The 19,348-nt window shown below is 44.4% G+C and overlaps 1 protein-coding gene across 1 annotated transcript in view; it reads left to right on the plus strand.

Moving 5' to 3' along the window:
- ATP7B (ATPase copper transporting beta) overlaps positions 1 to 19,348 on the plus strand; it is a 72,485-nt gene that overhangs the window by 2,240 nt on the left and 50,897 nt on the right. The gene's annotated exons all lie outside the window — the stretch shown is intronic.

The raw sequence follows: 19,348 nt of genomic DNA on the forward strand, positions 1-19,348 counted from the left end.
TTGTGTTTTTTTGGGGGGGGGCATGAGTGAGTGAGGGGGTGAGAGAGAGAATCCAACATAGGCCCCACACTGTCAGCGCTTCACCTAAAGCGGGGCTCGAACTCATGAACAGTAGGATCATGACCTGAACCAAAGTCAGATGCTTAACTGACTAAACCACCCAGGTGCCCCTAACAATTTTTTTTTTTTTTTAGTATTTACTCTGTGCCAGCCATTCTAGGCACTGGGGATCCAATTAAGACTAAGACCCTGCCCTCAAGGAATTTATGTCCTAGTGGGAGATGCAGAAATAAAAAAGGGTAGACAAATAGTGTGATTTTTGGCACTGGTAAGTGTTGTGGAGTAAATAAATCCGAGTATGGGCATTAGGCAGGACATGGGAGGGGAGATACTATCTAGGGCAGGTCGTCAGGAAATTATCTCTGAGGAGGTTGTATGATTAGAGACCTGAATGGTTCAGATTTGGGAGAAGCGTTCTAGGTTGAGGAACCAGAAGGTGTCAATGTCCTAAGTCCAGAGTGAGCCGAACAGGGGAGGAACAGTAAAAGAGAGCCAGAGTGGCTGGAACAGAGAGAAGGAGAGGAAGTAGTACAATACGAGGTCAGAATTCATCCTCTTTACAGGTGGGGGGACTGAGGCAGAGAGAGGTGAAGTCACTTACTCAAGGTCCTACAGATAATAAGAGCTAGTAACAGGGAGACCTGGAATTGAGTCCTCGCCAGGCTGCTTTGACTTTCTTGGGTATATATTTTCTTTCAAACTTCCTTGACACCTGGTCATATGGTATGATTATTTAAACTTATCTGAATATAGCTTTTTTTTTTTTTTTTTTTTTTTGATCAACTGTGTGTTTCTTGAAAGCAGGGACCAGGTTTGTATCTCTTAAAAAACATTCTCCAGGGGTGCCTGAGTGGCTCAGTCGGTTGAGTGTACGATTCCTTGATTTCAGCCCAGGTCATGGTCCCAGGGATGGAGCCCTGTGTTGGGCTCCTGGCTCACTGTGGAGCCTGCTCAAGATTCTCTCTCTCTCACTCTGCTCCTCTCCCCTACTTACCTGTTCTCTCTATCTCAAGAGAAAAAAAATTCTCCATAGCTATTATAATAGGTGCACCAGAGTTGTTCTTGAATGAATGAGTTATAGCAAGATTTTTCCCTACCCCCACCCCCAATGCATTGTTTTCTCTTCGGAGGCCTGTCTGGGGCAGCAGTAACCCTGAAAGGGAGGTGGTCCATGAGCTGGGTCATTCAGCCTTCACTCTACAAACATGGAGTGCCTTCTGTTTCTCTGACGCTGGGCCAAAGCAGAATAGAAGTGCAGTAGTGGCACAAAGATGAATAGAGGTCAGCCCCTGTACTCTTGGGGCTGACAGTCATAGGTGCCAGAACAAAGACGTCTGTATACAGCATAGCACGCACAGGCAAGAGCGATTGGCCTTCCCTGGGAGGAAGGGATGCAAAAAGAACTTCAAGAAGAGGTATTTCATGACTGAGGTTTTGAAGGAGAAATGTGTCAGCTGGGCACACAGAAGAATGAGAAGAAGGATGTTGCAGGTAGAGTCCGGCATGTGCAAAGGTGCAGAGGCTAGAAGTGGAAAGACGGATTTGCCCTTTGGCTTGACAGCCTGGAAAGTGGTTGTGGAAGGCTCTGTTTCTCAGGCCTTTGGACTTTATCCCACAGACGGGGGAGTTTGCACAGGGGGAAATGGTGTATGGTGCTCTTCGGAAGTAAAGGGCGAACTGGGAACAGAGGTGCTGGAGACCTGATTAGAGGCCTTTGCTGGGGTCATCCCATCCAGATCCAAGGTGGCCAAAGCCCTACAGAACTGGGAGTCCCGTTCCCAGTGTCACGTCAGGAGACAGTGGAGGTTTTCTGCACTCTTCAGTGTCCAGAGCATCAGAGGCAATGGTAGTCCTTTTAGCAACAACACAGAGAATAGTTGGTACAGGACTAACTGGGAGTAAACTGCGGTGGGGGAGGGGTGCCGGGGTGGTTCAATCAGTTAAGCATCCAACTCTTGATTGTGGCTCGGGTTATGATCCCAGGGTCGTGAGATCGAGCCCCACGTCAGGCTCTGCGCTGATAGTGTGGACCCTGCTTGAGATTCTCTTTCAAAACAAGGAAATAAACACTAAAAAAAAAAAAAAAAGCTGGCGGGGAGGAAAGAGAATTGGATTTTAAGTGCTTCTTTATCTGACATTTTCATTGCAAGGATGGAGATGACCCGAGTCTATTACTGTCCACTGATGCCATAGCACAGGTAGCAGAATGTGTCCATGTTCAAGCGTGTGCAATATTATTTTATCAGTAGGATTAGAAATCCTTACCCAGTGAAATTCTCGAATGTCTGACTTTTTTTTTTTTTAAACTAAGTTAAAGGAAAAAAATCTAAGCAGATCAAAGGTCGATGAGATAAAGTAGAGGGCAAAGCAGAGAGGGACTTTTCATTGTGATGTAACCAACATGGCAAATAAGATTTAAAAACACCAGTGGTTTGAAACTTGTGGATTCAGAATGCAGCAATTCTGTTGAAGCCTCCGTTCCCACAGAAACTAAAAATTACTATTATAAAAGTAATTTAATTCTGTGACTGTAATTTGGAAAATAAAGACCAAAAGGGGAAAATTCACTTTTATTCTTTCTTACTCTTAGGATGGCTGTTAGCGTATTTGTAAACTTCCTTCATTGCTTGCTTTCGCTGCATCAAGTTACTAATTTTTAGAAATAAATACAATCTTGTTTCTGAAAGATAACCAACATTAACGTCTTAGGCCTATTTCAGTCCAGTGAGCTCAGTCAGTCTTTCCTCTGTGTGTGTGTGTGTGTGTGTTTCTTTCTTTCTCTAAACTCGGTGGTTTTTTTTTTTTTTTTTTTTTTTTAATAGGCTTTAAAAGCTACCCATCACAGAGGCTGTTATTATTATCAGTAAACTTGTATGCCCTCTCCCTATCTTGGAGGACCACTTGGTGTAGTCTGAAGTTTCCTCCCAGGCTCCCTCCCGCTGCCCCCGCCCCCCAGTCCAGGGTCCTCCAACTGCTGTCCCAGGGCCCTGCTGCCACACCACAGGGACAGAACTGCTGGGAAATGCAGGCAACCCCCCCTTGATGCTGCTAGTGGTTTCTTGTTCCTCATCTCATCTGTGCCTGCTTTTCACTTGTTCTGTGTCAACTTCTTGCGACTCTTTCAAACCTTCCCTGCTTGCTCATCTCTGCCTTCCTTATTTTCAACAGATGACCTCAGTGCTTACTTCAAGAAAGCTGGATACCATTGTATATGGTTTTCTTCAACTTTCTGCCTCCCTCAGTGCATCTTCTTCCAGAATTTTATTTATATCTACAACGTATTTTCACTTTCTCATCTAGTCTCAGGACAGGCTTGCTTTCTTTTCAAGGTTCTCTCCCTGGCCTCAGTGCCCTTGTCCCGTATCCCTTCTTCTCTACCTGTTTTGGAGCCCTTACTGGTCATGTCCTTTCTCACTTCCAGTCTTTTCCTCTTTCTGCAGACTTCTCCCTTTGGTTTATAAACTCATGCCATTTGCCTTCATTTTAAAATCTCTCCCATTACCTGTGTCTCCCATTTGCTCTTGTACTATTTCTCCCCTCTCCTTCTTTCTCAGTCTTCCAGAAAGAATCGTCTTCATTTGCAGGTTTCCACTCACCTATTCACTTTAAGATTTTTCTTTTATTATTCTATCAGTTTATTGGACATAAAAGAAATGTATATAACCATATATGTAGTTATAAAGCATAGTAAGATAGAGAATGCCTGTGAACCTACCACCTGACCCAAGAACGCGAATGTTGTCCATGCCAACATGGACATGAATGGCATCCACTCAACTGTTCCTTCTCTGGTGTCAGCGTTAGGAGTACCCACTATAGAGGTAACCGCCATCCTGTTCTTTGTTCGTTGTAACTCAGCTTTTGTTTTTGTTTTTGTAAAATTTTATCACACATATATGAATGCCTGAACAATACATTATTTAGTTTTGCTTGTTTCTGAGCTTTATAAAAATTCTGTTGTCGTGTGTTTAGTCTTCTGTGCTAGCTTCTCTAAGTAGACATCACATTAAGAAAATTATTTATTTTAGGGGCGCCTGGGTGACTCGGTTGGGTGTCCCACTTCTGCCCAGGTCATGATATGTGGTCCGTGAGTTCAAGCCCCACGTCGGGCTCTGTGCTGACAGCTCAGAGCCTGGAGCCTGCTTCGGATTCTGTCCCTCCCCCACTCATGCGCTCTCTGTCTCTCTCTCTCTCTCTGTCTCTCTTTCTCAAAAATAAACAAACATTAAAAAAATTAAAACAAAAAGAAAATTATTTATTTTAAATAAAAATTTTTAATTTTTAATTCCAGTATAATTAACATACGGTGTTTATGTTAGTTTCAGGTGTACAATATAGTGATTCCCCAATTCTCTACATTATCCAGTGCTCATCATGATGCGTGTACTCTTAATCCTCTTCTATTTGCCCATCCGTCTACCTACCTCCCCTCTGGCAATAGTTTGTTCTCTCTGTTGAAGAGTCTGGTTTTTTGTTTGTCTGTCTCTCTCTCTCTCTCTCTTTTTTTGCTCATTTGTTTTGTTTCTTAAATTCCACATAAGAATGAAATCATAAAGTATTCGTCTTTCTCTAACTGATTTCACTTGGTAATATACTCTCTAGATCCATCCATGTCGTTGCAATGGCAAGATTCCATTCTTTTTTTTTTGTGGCTAATACCCCATTTCATATATATACACACATATACCCCACATCTTTATCCACTCATCTGTGGATGGACACTTGGGCTGCTTCCATATCTGGACTATTACAGATAATGCTGCGGTAAACATAGGGGTGCATATGTGTTTTCAAATTAGTGTTTTAGTTTTCTTTGGGTAAATATCCAGTACTGGAATTACTGGATCATATGGTAATTCTATTTTTAATTTTTGAAGCAACTCCATACTGTTTTCCACAATGGCTGCATCAGCTTGCATTCCCACCAACAGCGCATGAGGGTTCCTTTTTTCTCCACATCCTCATCAGCACTTGTTGTTTCTTATGTTTTTGATTTTAGCCAGTCTGACAGGTGTGAGGTAATATCCTATTGTGGTTTCGATTTGCCTTTCCCTGAAGATTAGTGATGTTGAGCATCTTTGCACGGGTCTGTCAGCCACCTGTATATTTTTTTAGACATATGTCTATTTAAGTTCTCTGCCCATTTTTAATTGGATTATTTGTTTTTTTGGTGTTGAGCTTGGTGTGTTCTTTATACAGTTTGAACATCAAGCCTTTATTGGATATGTCATTTACAAATATCTTCTCCCATTCGGCAGGTTGCTCTTTTGTTGATGGTTTCTTTCGCTGTGCAAAAGCTTTTGATTTTGGTGGAGCCCCAGTAGTTTAATTTACCGGCCATTACATTTCTGAGATTCGTTGTTGTGCAGTATGCCATTGCGGGAATATAGCACCGTTTATCCATTTTGCTTGAAGGATACTGGGTGGTTTGGGTGCTTTTGCAATTATGAGCATTCTCCTGGCATATACACTGGCGCTCTGTCCACTTCTGTTCCTGTTGCTTCACCTCTTGTCTGGAACCTCCTTTGTTGAGGATTCCATGAATGCCAAAGGCAGATCCTCCCTAATTCTTATTTTAATGGTGTCTCTAACGATGTCGGAAAAAAAAAAAAAAAAACAGCTTAGGGATGCCTGGGTGCCTCAGGTAAGCGTGAATCATCCCACTCTTGATTTGGCTCAGGTCATGATCTCTAGGTAGTGAGATCAAGCCCTGCAGCGGGCTCTGCACCGACAGCGACAGTGTGCCTGTGTGCTCGTGTGTGGGTGCTTTCTCTCTCTTTCAAAATAAATAAACACTAAAACATTTGAAAAACAGCTTTATTAAGATTCACAGGTACATGCAATCATCACAACAATCAGTTTTATAGTATCTTCATTACCTCAGAAACAAAGCCTACACCCTTCATCTATCACTCCCCACCTCCACATGGTCCCCTTGCCTAAGCAACCACTGATCCACTTTCTATATCTTTAGATTTGCCTATTGCAAAGATTTCATGTAAATGGAATCTTTGTCTATTTCTGATCTTAGGGGAAAGCTTCCAGCCTTTCGCCATTAAGTATGGGGTTAGCTCTTGGTTTTGCAGAGATATGCCTTACCAGGTTGAGGAAATTCCCTCCAATTCCTAGTTTGTTGAGCGTTTTTATCATGAAAGGATTTTGGATTTTGTCAAATGCTTTCTCTGTGTCTGTTGAGATGACAATGTGTCTTTTGTTTTTTATTCTATGTGGTGTATTCCATGAATTGATTTTGGATGGTAAGCCAGACTTGCATTCCTGGAAAGATCCCACTTGGTCATGGCATGTAATATTTTTTATAGGTTGTTGGATATGGTTTCCTACTGTATTGTTGAGGAATCTTTGTGTCCATATTCACCTGAGATATTGGTTTGTAGTTTTCTTGTGATATCTTTGTCTGGTTTTGGTATCCAGGTAATGCTGTCCTTATACATAGAATGAACTGAGACGCGTTCCCTTGTCTTTTGTTTTTTGGAAGACTTTACTGAAATTTTGTATTAATTCTCCTTAATTAATCTTTGATGGCATTCAGTGTTGAACCTGTCTGAGCCTGGGCTTTTTTTCTTGGAAAGCTTTCCGATTATTAATTCAGTATCTTACTTCTTAACAGTTGATTTAGATTGTCTGTTTCTTCTTAAGTCAGTTTTGGTAGTTTTTCTTTTTTTATTTATTTATTTATTTTTTATTTATTTTTGGGACAGAGAGAGACAGCATGAACGGGGGAGGGGCAGAGAGAGAGGGAGACACAGAATCGGAAACAGGCTCCAGGCTCTGAGCCATCAGCCCAGAGCCCGACGCGGGGCTCGAACTCACGGACCGCGAGATCGTGACCTGGCTGAAGTCGGATGCTTAACCGACTGTGCCACCCAGGCGCCCCGGTAGTTTTTCTTTTTAGAATTGGCTGTTTCCATCCAATTTACCTTATTTGTTGGCATATAGTTGTTTCTAATTGTATCTAATATAAACCTTATTTCTTTAAGATCAGTGATAATAACCCCTCTTTCATTTCTCATTCTAGTACTTTGAGTCTTTGTTTCTTTGGTCATTGGTCATTCTAGCTAAAGGTTTGTCAATTCTATTGATCTTTTCAAAGAGTCAGCTTTTGGTTTCAACAGTTTTCTGTATTTTTCTATTCTCTATTTCATTAATTTTTTTCTCTAATCTTTATTATTTTATTGTGTTGTGGGTTGAATGGTGCCCCCAAAAGATAGGTTGAAGTCCTAAGCCCTCGTACCTGTGAACGTCGTCTTATGTGGAAATAGGCTCTTTGCAGGTGTAATTAGTTACATTCAGATGAAGTCATACAGGATCCTGGTGGACCTTAAATCCAATTACTGCTCTCCTTATAAGAGTACCATATGAAGGCACAGAGAAGAGAAAGCTTCCTGATTACTGACACAGAGATTGGAGTGATGCTTCTATTAACCAAGAAATGCTAAGGATTGACAGTAACCACCAGGAAGTAGGAGAGAGGCATAGAACACATTCTCCTTCAGAGCCCCCCAAAAGGAAAATCTTTGACTTCTAACCTCCAGAACTAGGAGAGAATAACTTTCCAGTACTCAATTTGTGGTATTTTATGACAGCAATACTAGCATACTAATATAACTTCCTTATGCTTCTTTAGGTTTAGTTGAGTTGTCTTTTTTTCCCAGTGTCTTAGGCAGAAGGTTAGACTATTGATTTGAGATCCTTCTTTCTTAATACAGGCATTGACAACTATAACTTTCCCTCTAAGCATTGCTTTAGCTGCATCTCATACATTTTGGTAAGTTGTATCTTCATTTTCGTTTATCTCAAAGTATCTCCTAATCTCCCTTTTGGTTTCTTCTTTGACCCATTGGTTATTAGGAGTGTGTTGTTGAATTTCCACTTATTTGTGAGTTTCCCGGATTTGTTTCTGTTACTGATTTTTTTATTCTATTATGAGTGAAGAACAGACTTTGCATTATTTCCATTTTATTAAATGGGTCTGGTTGGTTTATAGTGTTGTTCCTGTCTTCTGTTTTGTGATTCTGCTACCAGTTCCAGCGTGTGGGTCTTTTTCCCCACGCCAAGCACTTCTTGGGCCAGCTGGGTGTTCTACAACCTAACTTAATTCGCTTTCTGGAGATAGCATCAGATCCCACAGGTTAAGAGCTCAATTCTGCAAGACTGAGTTCTAAAGACTCCTGCTTTGCCAGTTCAGACACGAGTTGCAAGTCCAGACTGTTACCTGTGCTTCTGACTGACTGACTGGCTGTAAGATGGAGGGTGCAACAAGCCCCTCCTTGGGTTCAGTTAATTTGCTAGAGGGGCTCACAGAACTGAGAGAAGTACCTCCTCACATCGTGTGTTGTAAAAGGATGTCACTCAGGAACAGCCAGGTGGGAGAGTTGCATTGGGCAGGGTATTAATGAGAATTTTAATCTGCCATCACTTAAGAGATTCCAAGGGCTTTAGGTTTCCTGTAAATCACAATGTCACATGTTTTCTTGTTGATATTCTGCAAAGTTTTGTTCATTTTTGAAAGTGGGTATTGAAGTCTCCAACTGTCACTGGTGAATTGTTTTTTTTTTTTAAATATTTATTTTTTAAAATTTCTTTTAAGTTTATTTATTTATTTTGAGAGAGAGAGAGAGAGAGAGAGAGAGAGAGAGAGAGAGAATATAAGCAGGGGAGGAGCAGAGAGATGGAGAGTCCCAAGTGGACTCTGCACTGTCAGCACAGAGCCCCATGCGGGGCTCGAACTCACACGATCATGACCTGAGCGGAAATCAAGAGTCGGACACTTAACCACTGAGCCACCCGGGCACCCCTGAATTGTCTTTGCTCTTCTCATTTCTGTCCGTTATTTTTGTCTGGGAATCCATTTTGTGTTCTGTTTTTAGATGTATATGTTTGTAATTTTTACATTTTCCTCATGGAATGACTTTTATCATTATAAAATGTACCTCTTTATTTCTGGTAACATTGTTTTCAAGTCTGTTTTGTTTGGTATTAGCATAACTACCTCAGTGTTCTTGTGGTTGCCATTTGCCAGATGTATCTTTTTCCATTCTTTCATTTTTAATCTATTTGTGTTTTTGAGTCTAAAGTTCATGGAACTTTTTGGATGTGTAGGCCATTACTATTATTAGTAGTAGTAATAGTAGTTTTTCATTAGATTTGGAGAAGTTTTCAGTCAATATTTCTTTGAGTATTTTTCCTACTTTGTCTTTCCTGGTCTCTCATTACACCTGAGTTGGCACGGGCAGTGGTGTCCCAAGTTTCTATGAGTGTAACCGAACCCAAATCCATCTGCCCAATACACAGCAGAACCGATCACCAAAACATTAGGTTTGCAGCCAGGAAAGGGTTTATTTGAGAGGCAGACAAGTGAGGAAACAGGAGGGCAAGCCTCAAATCGGCCTGCCTAAAAGAGGAGAGAACAAGTTTTTTTTTTTTTTATAATTGTAGGGGTTGAGATTGCATACATATTGATGAATAGGGCAGGGAAACTTATGACTGTTCATGAAGTACAATGTAGCATGTGCGTTGAGCAGACATACATATAACATGTATCCCATGTTCACTTTAGAGGAAGACTTAATATTCAGCCCTGATGTCAACAGGTTATCTTATATCTTAGGACACGGAGATGGGGTGTGGGCATGCTCCAAGAGCTAGTATAAACTGGATGGGGTCTTGGCTTGTTATCTTGGGTAAGGAAGGCAGGGCCTTGCTTGTTCATAGGCTGGAACTGTATCAGTTGACCACGAGCCCAGGCTTCTGCAGAGACAACCTAGTGGGTTTGATAGCAGGGTCTGAAAAGACACAACAGGTGATTAGGGGGAAAGAGTTCTCTGAGAAACAAGCTTAAAACTTTATGCTAGTTTCAACCTCATTAACCCTGTGGGTCACAGTTTCATGAGGTTCTATTAATTTTTTTGCATTCTTTTTTTCCTCTCTGAGATGACATTATCTCTTTGATCTCTCTTCTTTTTTTTTTTTTAAATTTTTTTTTTCAACGTTTATTTATTTTTGGGACAGAGAGAGACAGAGCATGAAAGGGGGAGGGGCAGAGAGAGAGGGAGACACAGAATCGGAAACAGGCTCCAGGCTCTGAGCCATCAGCCCAGAGCCCGACGCGGGGCTCGAACTCCCGGATCGCAAGATCGTGACCTGGCTGAAGTCGGACGCTTAACCGACTGCGCCACCCAGGCGCCCCTCTTTGATCTCTCTTCTTGTTGGCTGATTCTTTCAGCTCAAATCTACTGTTAAACTCAACTAGTAACTTTTCATTTCAGTTTCTATACTTTTCAACTGCAGAATTTCCGTTTGGTTCCTTTTTTACGATTTCTGTCTCCTTACTGATATTTTCTATTTGATGTGACATTGTCATCATCCCTTTATTTCTTTAAAACTTTTTTAATGGTTTCTGCCTTTGTATATTAAATCCTACATCTGGTTGCAATTATAGGCTGCACTTTTCCCCTGGTGTATGGGTCATACTCTTTTTTTGCGTGTCTCATAATTTTTGTTAGAAACTGGACATTTTAGACAATTCTGCATGCTGCTACTCCCTCACCACCCCACCCAAGGGGTTGCTTTTTTTTCTTTAATTTTTTAAATGTTTATTTTATTTTTGAGAGAGAGAGAGAGAGAGAGACTGAGACTGTGAGTGGGAGAGGGGCAGAGAGAGAGGGAGACACAGAATCTGAAGCAGGCTCCAGGCTCCAAGTTATCAGCACAGAACCTTACGTGGGGCTCAAACTCACAAACCATGAGATCGTGACCTGAGCCGAAGTCGGTTGCTTAACTGACTGAGCCACCCAGGTGCCCCCCCAAGGGCTTGCTTTTTTATTATTTAATGACTTACTAGATTATTTTAGTGGAAACCTTTTTTTTAATGTTTATTTATTTATTTTGAGAGAGAGCAAGAGCAAGAGAGAGAGAGAGGGAGAGAGAGAATCCCAAGCAGGCTCTAGCCGATGTGGGCCTCGATCTCAATGACCATGAGATCATGACCTGAGCCGAAATCAAGAGCCAGACCGTTCACCCTGGCAGTGTTGAGCCTCTGTTGTTGTTTCTCAAGGGACACAGCCCTGAGTGTGCCCTCAGTCACCTTGTAATAACAATTATTTTGTCTTTGTGGTTTTTCCTGGCTGCACCTAGCTATTAAGCTCCACTAATTGCTGGCTGATCTATTGTTTTCAGTAATGCCAGGGGCATACATTGCTCCACAGCTGGGTCCATTCAGACTCAGGCTCCTTTAATGGGATGTTCCTGAGCTCAGTGTTTTGAGATTTGTTCTGACCCTGGTCATATTCTCCCTCGTGGCCTCTTTTCCCAGGTCACTCCAGCAAACTGGCCAGCCTATAGTTTCGTCCATATGTCCAGTCGATCCACCTGTCTCCTCCCAGTTGCCTCTCCCAGGCACAGTTTCTGAGCCAAGGCTCGAACTGGGGATGGCGACGATGTCACACTTTTCTCTGGCTCTCCCTCTTTTAGAGTTGAGTGCATGGAGAAGGGAATTCGCCAGGGGCACGGGGTCGGCAGTACCCTCCATTCTGCTCAGCTTTCCCCTCATGGGTTGGAACCACAATGTTACGAACCAGAGCAAGGACAGTTGAGGCCCCATATTCTGGGTGCACCATGCTCAAGGTAGAGCCTTTGTACCACCAGTGGGGACTAGTTGGAAGAAGGGAATCTCCACCTCTTGGCTGCATCAGCCTGCAACTTAGCTTCAACGTCAGGATGAGATGGACAGGGTAAGAAGTGCCGATGCCTTGCCCCTCCTGGGAAGAAAGCCCACTGACTGGTTGCTGGGTGGAGAGTGATCCCTGTGTTCTTGGCTGCACCAGTCAAGTGGAAGTTCCACCTCGCTGAGTTCAGAGAGGTGAGGGAGTGAGGTCTTGATTCACACAGCGCAGACTCGGGGCTCTGGGGAGGGGGGCGGGGAGGAGGGCCTCAGTCAATTAAGTGATTAAGCATCTGACTCTTGATATCGCTCAGGTCATGAACTCACAGTTCTTCATCAGCACTGTGCTAGCCAGGAGCCTGCTTAGGATTCCCTCTCTCCCTTTGCTCCTCCCCCCACTCTCTTTCTCAAAACAAGTACATAAACTTAAAAAAAAAAAAAAACAGCACAGACTCTTGCTCTTTTTAACTAATGTTAGTAGGTTTTCAAAAAAATTTTTTTAAAGTGCTTATTTTTGAGGGAGAGAGACAGAGAGCAGGGGAGGGGCAGAGAGCGAGGCAGACACAGAAACTGAAGCAGGCTCCAGGCTCCGAGCTGTCAGCACAGAGCCTGACGCGGGGCTCGAACTCACGAACTGTGAGATCACGACCTGAGCTGAAGTCAGACACTTAATCGATTGAGCCACCCAGGAGCCCCTAGTAGGTTTTCTTGAATTAAATCGTTTCTTCATTTGCTATATGTCTTTAGGATCATTTCCAGCTATTTTTCATATTTGTTTGGTTTCTTTAAAATAATTTTCAGAGGCACCTGGGTGGTCCAGTCGATTAGGCGTCCACTCTTGATTTTTGGCTCAGATAGTGATCTCATGGTTTGTGAGATCAAGCCCCGCATCAGGCTCTGTACTGACGCATGGAGCCCGCTTGGGATTCTCTCTCTCCCTCTGTCTCTGTCCTTCCCCCAAACAAATAAATTCAAAATAAAATAATTTTCGCCAATTTCACTGGGGAGCTGATCTGCATAACTCATACTGCCATGCCAGAAGTTCCTACTCCTGTACCGCATTTGACACTTATAATAGAATTGTATTGTGTTTGGCTGTGTATAAGAGAAAGCCCAAAGCAACGTGGCTGTCAGTGAAGTCTAACGGCATGTACCCCAGGTTGGTTTGGCATCTCAGGGTCATCAGGGATTCCGCCTTCCTCTTCTCTCTGCTCTAGCAAGCTAGGATGCAGCTGCATGTTCCTGAGACCTCATGGCCTTAAGCTGGCTGCCAGGACTCCAGCCATCTAATCCATGTTATACACAGAAATGAGGAAGGGGTAAGGGCAAACCCACTCTCTCTTTTAAGGCGCCTTCTCAGGAGTGCTGACAAACAGCTTTTCCTTATATTTCATTGACCAGAACTTTGTGTCTGTTTTCAGCATTTTTATTTTTTTAATATTTATTTAATTTTTAAATGTTTCTTTATTTTTGAGAGAGAAATAGAGAGGAAGAGAGCACAGGGGAGGGGCAGAGAGAAAGGGAGACAGAATCTCAAGCAGGTTCCCATGCTACTAGCCTGTCAAGGGGCTCAAACCCACGAACTGTGAGATCATGACCTGAGCCCAAATCAAGAGTTGGGCTCTTAACCTACTGAGCCACCCAGGTGCCCATGTTTTCAACATTTTTAAGTTAGAAGATTTTATTGTGTAAAATTTCAGCTACTTACCTTCTCTTGGAAACTCTGACAAGGCCCTTTGAAAATAATTGGCCAGAGTGCAGGAGTAACTGCCTCTTTTAGGTGGAGCAGGTTAACAAGAAAACCACAGGATCAAAATGGTGCCACTTAGGTTAAGGCCCCAAGACTGTAAACCAGGGGTTCCTACCTAACCTAAGTGAAGTTTCAACCTCCTGCGGAAATACAACCCTTAACTGGTTAGGAGTTTTCTGATAAGCGCCAGTGAGGTATTCTGTCACGCAGGTCTTGTCTGTCCCCTAAAGGAAGATGAGGTTTGGCACATAGTAAGACCCTCTCCCCTTCCCTCTCAGGGAAGATGATCTTGTCTGAAACAATCCTTTCAGTCTTTTCTTTTCTGTTGCTTACAACTTTCAGGCCCCACCCTCCTTCCCTTAAAACCTTCCATTCTGTACAACCCCTTGGGGTGCCCCTTTACTTGGTCGATGGGATGCTGCCTGATCCATGAAGCATTCCATAAAGCCAATTATATCTTCAAATTTACTCAGCTGATTTTTCTTTCTTTCTTTTTTTTTTTTTAATAAGTCCTGTTCTCAGTAGTAGTTGAGTTTAGACCGTTGGCTTAGAGGAGAAAAGAAGTAAGGGAGAAGAGAGCCAGCTTAGGATGGGGTACCTTCTGAATGTTGAATACTCGTTTGAAAGTTTGGCAGTCTGTTTTTTATAGCAAAAAATTACGTGAGTTGTTTTTGTTTAGTTTTCTGTGTCATTCATTCAACAAGTACTTATCGAGAAACGTAAATGTAAGCACTGTTGTAGTGCTGGGAATACAGAGGTGAGTCAAGAAAACAGACAAGGGTTTCCTGCGCTTGTGAAACTGACATCCTAATGGAGAGACAGTCAGTAAATATATAAGTAAGTAAAATATATATTACCGTATCAATGGCAGTTGAGTACTCCAAAAACTTGGCAGGAAAGGATGGGCAGCGGCAGCGGGAGTGTTTGAAATGAAAAGGGGGTAAACGGGCAAGTCACTGAGAAGGTGACATTTGAGGAAGGGGAGGAAGTGAACCACCTGGATATGGGGTGTTGGAGGAGGGTTGTTTTTAAGCTGAGAGAGTAGAGAGTAGTGGGCACAAAGGCCCTGAGGCTGGAGCATACCTTTTGCTTTGTTACAAAAACTGCCGGATCAGAAGAGATTTAGCCCAGTGAGCGAGGGGTGAGCAGTGTGTGGATTGGTCGCAAAGGAGACGGGAGTGGAGCTGACTGCAGTCGTCTGACTTCCCCTTTAAGGGGACTCCTCTGGTTTTTGTGTTGAGAATAGACTTTAGGGGCCAAGAACCACCTGGGGGATTGTTTTAGTACCGCGGGTGAGATGTGCTGGTGGTTTGGACCTGAGCTGTGTGTAGTAGGGGGTACACATGGATGCTGCACATACTTAAACACGGAACTGACAGGATTTGCTCAACACTTACCTGAGGGTTTGAATGCAGGACACAGTTCTTATCAAGGGTTAATGCAAGTGTTTGCGCTGGGCGAGTGGAAGGGAGGAAATGGGAAAGACGGTGGTAGAAGCAGGGAAGGGGCAGAATACTGGGGGCTCAGTTTTAGGCAAGTTCACATTAGAGAAGCATATTAAATAGCCAGCAGGGGATGCTGGTTGCGCCTTTGGATCCCTAAGTGTGGAATTGGGAGTTACTGGGTATAAGTGGTATTTCTGCTGGACTGAATGAGTTCACCGAGGAATGTGTACAGACGGGGAAGGGGTCCAAGGGCTGAGCTGCAAGCCACTCCAGCACTAAGGGGTTTGGGGGACCAGTAGGCTCCTGTGAAGGCCTCTGAGAAGAATCTATCAGGGGGGTGGGAGGACACCCAGGAAGGGGTGGGTACTTGGAGCCTGACCTTGGGGGTAAGAACAGTTCATCCTACCGCCAGAGGGAAGGCGCTAACACAGGTGGGCGGATGGTTGAGATGTTGGCAACTTGTTTTCTGATTGCTTCTGTTATTTCAGCGTAGTAGAAAGCAGGCTCATCAGTGGAGAGAGACTGGAGCTGGGGGTAGGGAGTGGAGGTCAGAGGAGCAGCGGGGGTGGGGGGGGTGAGACGTCTGGCACGTCCTCCAGGAGAGTGGTGAGGGAGGGGACTAGGGAGGTGCACAGTTGGACGGCCAGCGGCCTCTCCAGGTTCATGGTCTTGAGGCAGCATGGCTGACCAGCCTGGCCATGTTTGGTGTCATCGTCATTCAGCTGGGGGCCGACAGACCCAGAGTTTGGGGTAGTCTGGGGCCGTGGAGGAAACCAGGGCTGGGGTTGCACCAGGTGGGCATCAGATGACCGGAGCAGCCAAGGGAGTTGAAGGTGCATGTAGTTAACTGTGGAAGTGAAACATTGGCCTTTACTCTGATAATCTCATCTGTTTCTCTTTTTGGCCCTGTCCAGTCTCTTTATGGTTTAGAACTATTGTAATTTTTGGGGCGCCTGGGTGGCTCAGTCGGTTAAGCGTCCGACTTCAGCCAGGTCACGATCTCGCGGTCTGTGAGTTCGAGCCCCGCGTCAGGCTCTGGGCTGATGGCTCAGAGCCTGGAGCCTGTTTCCGAGTCTGTGTCTCCCTCTCTCTCTGCCCCTACCCCATTCATGCTCTGTCTCTCTCTGTCCCAAAAATAAATAAACGTTGAAAAAAAAAAAAAATTTAAAAAAAAAAAAAATAAAAAAAAATTAAAAAAAAAAAGAACTATTGTAATTTTTTTCACTGTAGGCTATCAAGCCAGGCATGGTTTTTTTTCATTTTTGTCTCCTGCTAGCAAGCTAATATAAAAACTGTGCTTAGCTAACTGTTTCAGTCTCAGAAACCACCAATTCCTGGGGTGTGAGGAGCAGCCCCCCAGTCCTTCCCCTGGCAAGTCTCCCAGGGTAATTGGCCTGCAGCAACCCCTCCCACCCCGAACACCTAATGTTTGAAGGATGTCTTTTATACTTTCATACTGTCCTCTCCTGTTCTTCTCTCCTAACCTGCTAATGAACTCCTGAGGGCAGAGTATGTCTTGTGTCTTCTGTTGCACATAAGCGCCTGAATGGTTGGCTCTCAGGCTGTAAATTATATTCGTTTATTAACATTCCGCCTCCGTTGTGAGGGATGTGCTGTTTGTACTGCTCATGTTCTCTGTATGGGAACCTTCTGGGCCACTGCTTCCCAGCATATGGCTTAGTGTCAGGTTCTGTTGTCCTGTCCTGTCACAGGATCTGGGGTTCCTCTGCCTGTCTCGGGAGGACTGGCCCAGTGTTTTTGCTAAGAAGCCCCACCCAGGGTGAGCCTCAAGCCAGGCCAAGCTGGTCATCTTTGGAAAGTGCTGAAATATTTGAACCAGATGGCCCTCTTGCATATAAGGTTGTCTGTCCCGGAGGCCATGGAAACGTGAGCTGCCCATCTGCCTTTGGGCCCAGGATCCTCAGGTTGCAACAGGAGGGTTTAGGACATCAAAGGGATTTTTATTTTTATGCAAACAAGATCCACAGAGACTGGGAAGGTGAGTCGGAGATAAACAAGGGGAATTTATTTTGGAAAACCGCTGAGATAATTTGCACGTGTGGGAAGCAAAATAGTTTAGCATGAGGAGACCCTTGAAGACCTGTAGTTCTGGAAGGAATACGTGAGAGGTGAATGTGCCCTTCCCCTGTGGTAAGGGGGACAAAAACCACCGTGCAGTTCTAGGTGGAAAGCGCATTCAGATCTGTCTGTACTTCATCTCTGTGAGCATGTATTTAACATCTGGGGGATGATATTTGTTCATCACCGTGTTAGGTAAGACGGAGGAACCTTGTCTTCGGGTGCTTGCAGTGTTTCCTGCCACTGGGCGCAAGGGCTGGTCCGGATACAGCCTCAGTGGAGAGAGAAAGCTTGGCCTCCTCTAAACGTAGAGGCTCCGTACCTGCCAGGTCTGTGGTGTTGCGTTAGTGACACTGGGATTCGGGTGAGGGAGAGAGAGCCCTGCTGGCGTGAATAGAGGCCAGTCCGCTGAGAGCAGGACTTAAAAGGATAAGGAGGATTAGCCGAACAGAGGAGGGGACCCGGGGGTCAGGTGTGAGGAAAGGGGGAGGCGCAGGAAAGAGGAGTTTGGACTTGATACTCAACCAGGGAAAATGGCTTATGCTTTGGCTGTTTGGCAGGTCCCCTAGAACTTATGGGAACAAAGGAGAAGGCACCGTGTTCACCCCAGAGGTACCTCCCCACCATTCCTCCTCATCTCTGCCAAACTGGAAATGTCCCTGTCGGCCTCAGGTCCTCGCCAGCTGTGATCACTTGATCGCTGAGCCTGGAGGCCCTCCTCATTTGTTTAATCCTACTCTTCTATTCATTTTCTCTGCTTCTTGTAACCTGATAGTCCCCTCTTCTCTGAGTCTTAGCTCTCATGCCTGCCCAAACTGTATTTCTAAGTCACAAATGATATAAGTCCTCTGTGTTAAAAATTGGCAATTCTCTGCTAAATCTAAACTTCATGCCTCTTCGAACCTGGCCCCCAGTCTCCTTTTTCTTTTCTTTTCTTTTTTTTTAAACATTTATTTTTTGAGAGACAGAGACAGAGCGTGACTGGGGGAGGGGCCGAAAATGAGAGGGAGAGACAGAATCGGAAGCAGGCTCCAGGTGCTGAGCTGTCAGCACAGAGCCGGATGTAGGGCTCGAACTCATGAACGGTGAGATCATGACCTGAGCCGAAGTCGTACACTTAACTGACTAAGCCACCCAGGCGGCCCTCCAGCCTCCTTTTTCTAGCTGTGCTCTGGGTCTGAGTGGCCATTTAGGAGAGGTAAAAACATTTTACAGTAAAGCATTTATATTTTCCATAGGTCATGGAACAGGATAGACTCTTCAAAAGCACTTGGGATGTATGATGCCAACTACTTTCATTATTAACTATTCATATCTATAACACAGAACTAGTATTTATATTTAGAATGATCCCATATCACCAAGGAAAATTTGAAATATGGTTAGTAACTCAGCTTTTAAAAAGACAGCAGAAATACACGGCATCTTTGGGGGAGGATTTCTACCCAAAATGACAAAAATTTTTTAAATATCTGGTGCTTAGGGGCGCTTGGGTGGCTTAGTGGGTTATGTGTCCTACTCTTGATTTCAGCTCAAATCCTGATGTCACAGTACGTGGGATCAAGCTCAGAGGTAGGTTCTGTGCTGGCAGCACGGAGCTTGCTTGGGATTCTCTCTCCTCTCCCTGCCCTTCTCCCCACTCACCTGTGCTGTCTAGTGCGCTCTCTCTCTCTCTCTCTCTCTCTCAAACTAAATAAACATTAAAAAAAAGATCTGGTGTTTAAAGAGATCAGATTAGGTTATCTGGAGAACGCACTTACTATGCCCAATAAAGGAAATGTGGGGGGGTCGGCAGGCACACCCAGACCCTGGGTCTGGACCTTATCGGGAAGACCAGAGATGAGCAAGATTTGAGTGATCGCGAGAAAGCAGGGGCAGATATACCGGACTCCTCTGTGCCGGCGGCCCCTACATGGAGTTGGGGCCCTAGCATCACACATGCCGTTCCTTTGTTGTCACTGATTTGAATGGCACTTCTTAGAACTGCAGGCAGAATCTTTTTTGACTGAGCACCAGGAGGATAAGAAGCCAAGGGAGACACATTTTGGAGCTGGCTGCCTGGAGCGTTTTTCAGAAGTGGGAGCAAACACGTAGTCACATCCCCACAGGGTAAATAAGAGGCAGAAGAGGAACCGGGTCCCCTAGGACATGTGGCTCATGGGCCAGTGGTGAGGCCGCCTTCCCTCAGGCAGAACAGGGCTCTTGCTCAGCATTTCTGGGGGCAGCAGTGGCAGTTTAACGGGGAGGAAGGGTCACTGTAGGCAACTCCTTAGGAGGCAGAATCCTCAGGGAGCTTGAGCAGAAGCGGATGTGTTCTAAATGCCCTCAGGGACC

This window comes from Prionailurus bengalensis, chromosome A1 (assembly GCF_016509475.1).
Source record: "Prionailurus bengalensis isolate Pbe53 chromosome A1, Fcat_Pben_1.1_paternal_pri, whole genome shotgun sequence".
NCBI lineage: Eukaryota > Metazoa > Chordata > Mammalia > Carnivora > Felidae > Prionailurus > Prionailurus bengalensis.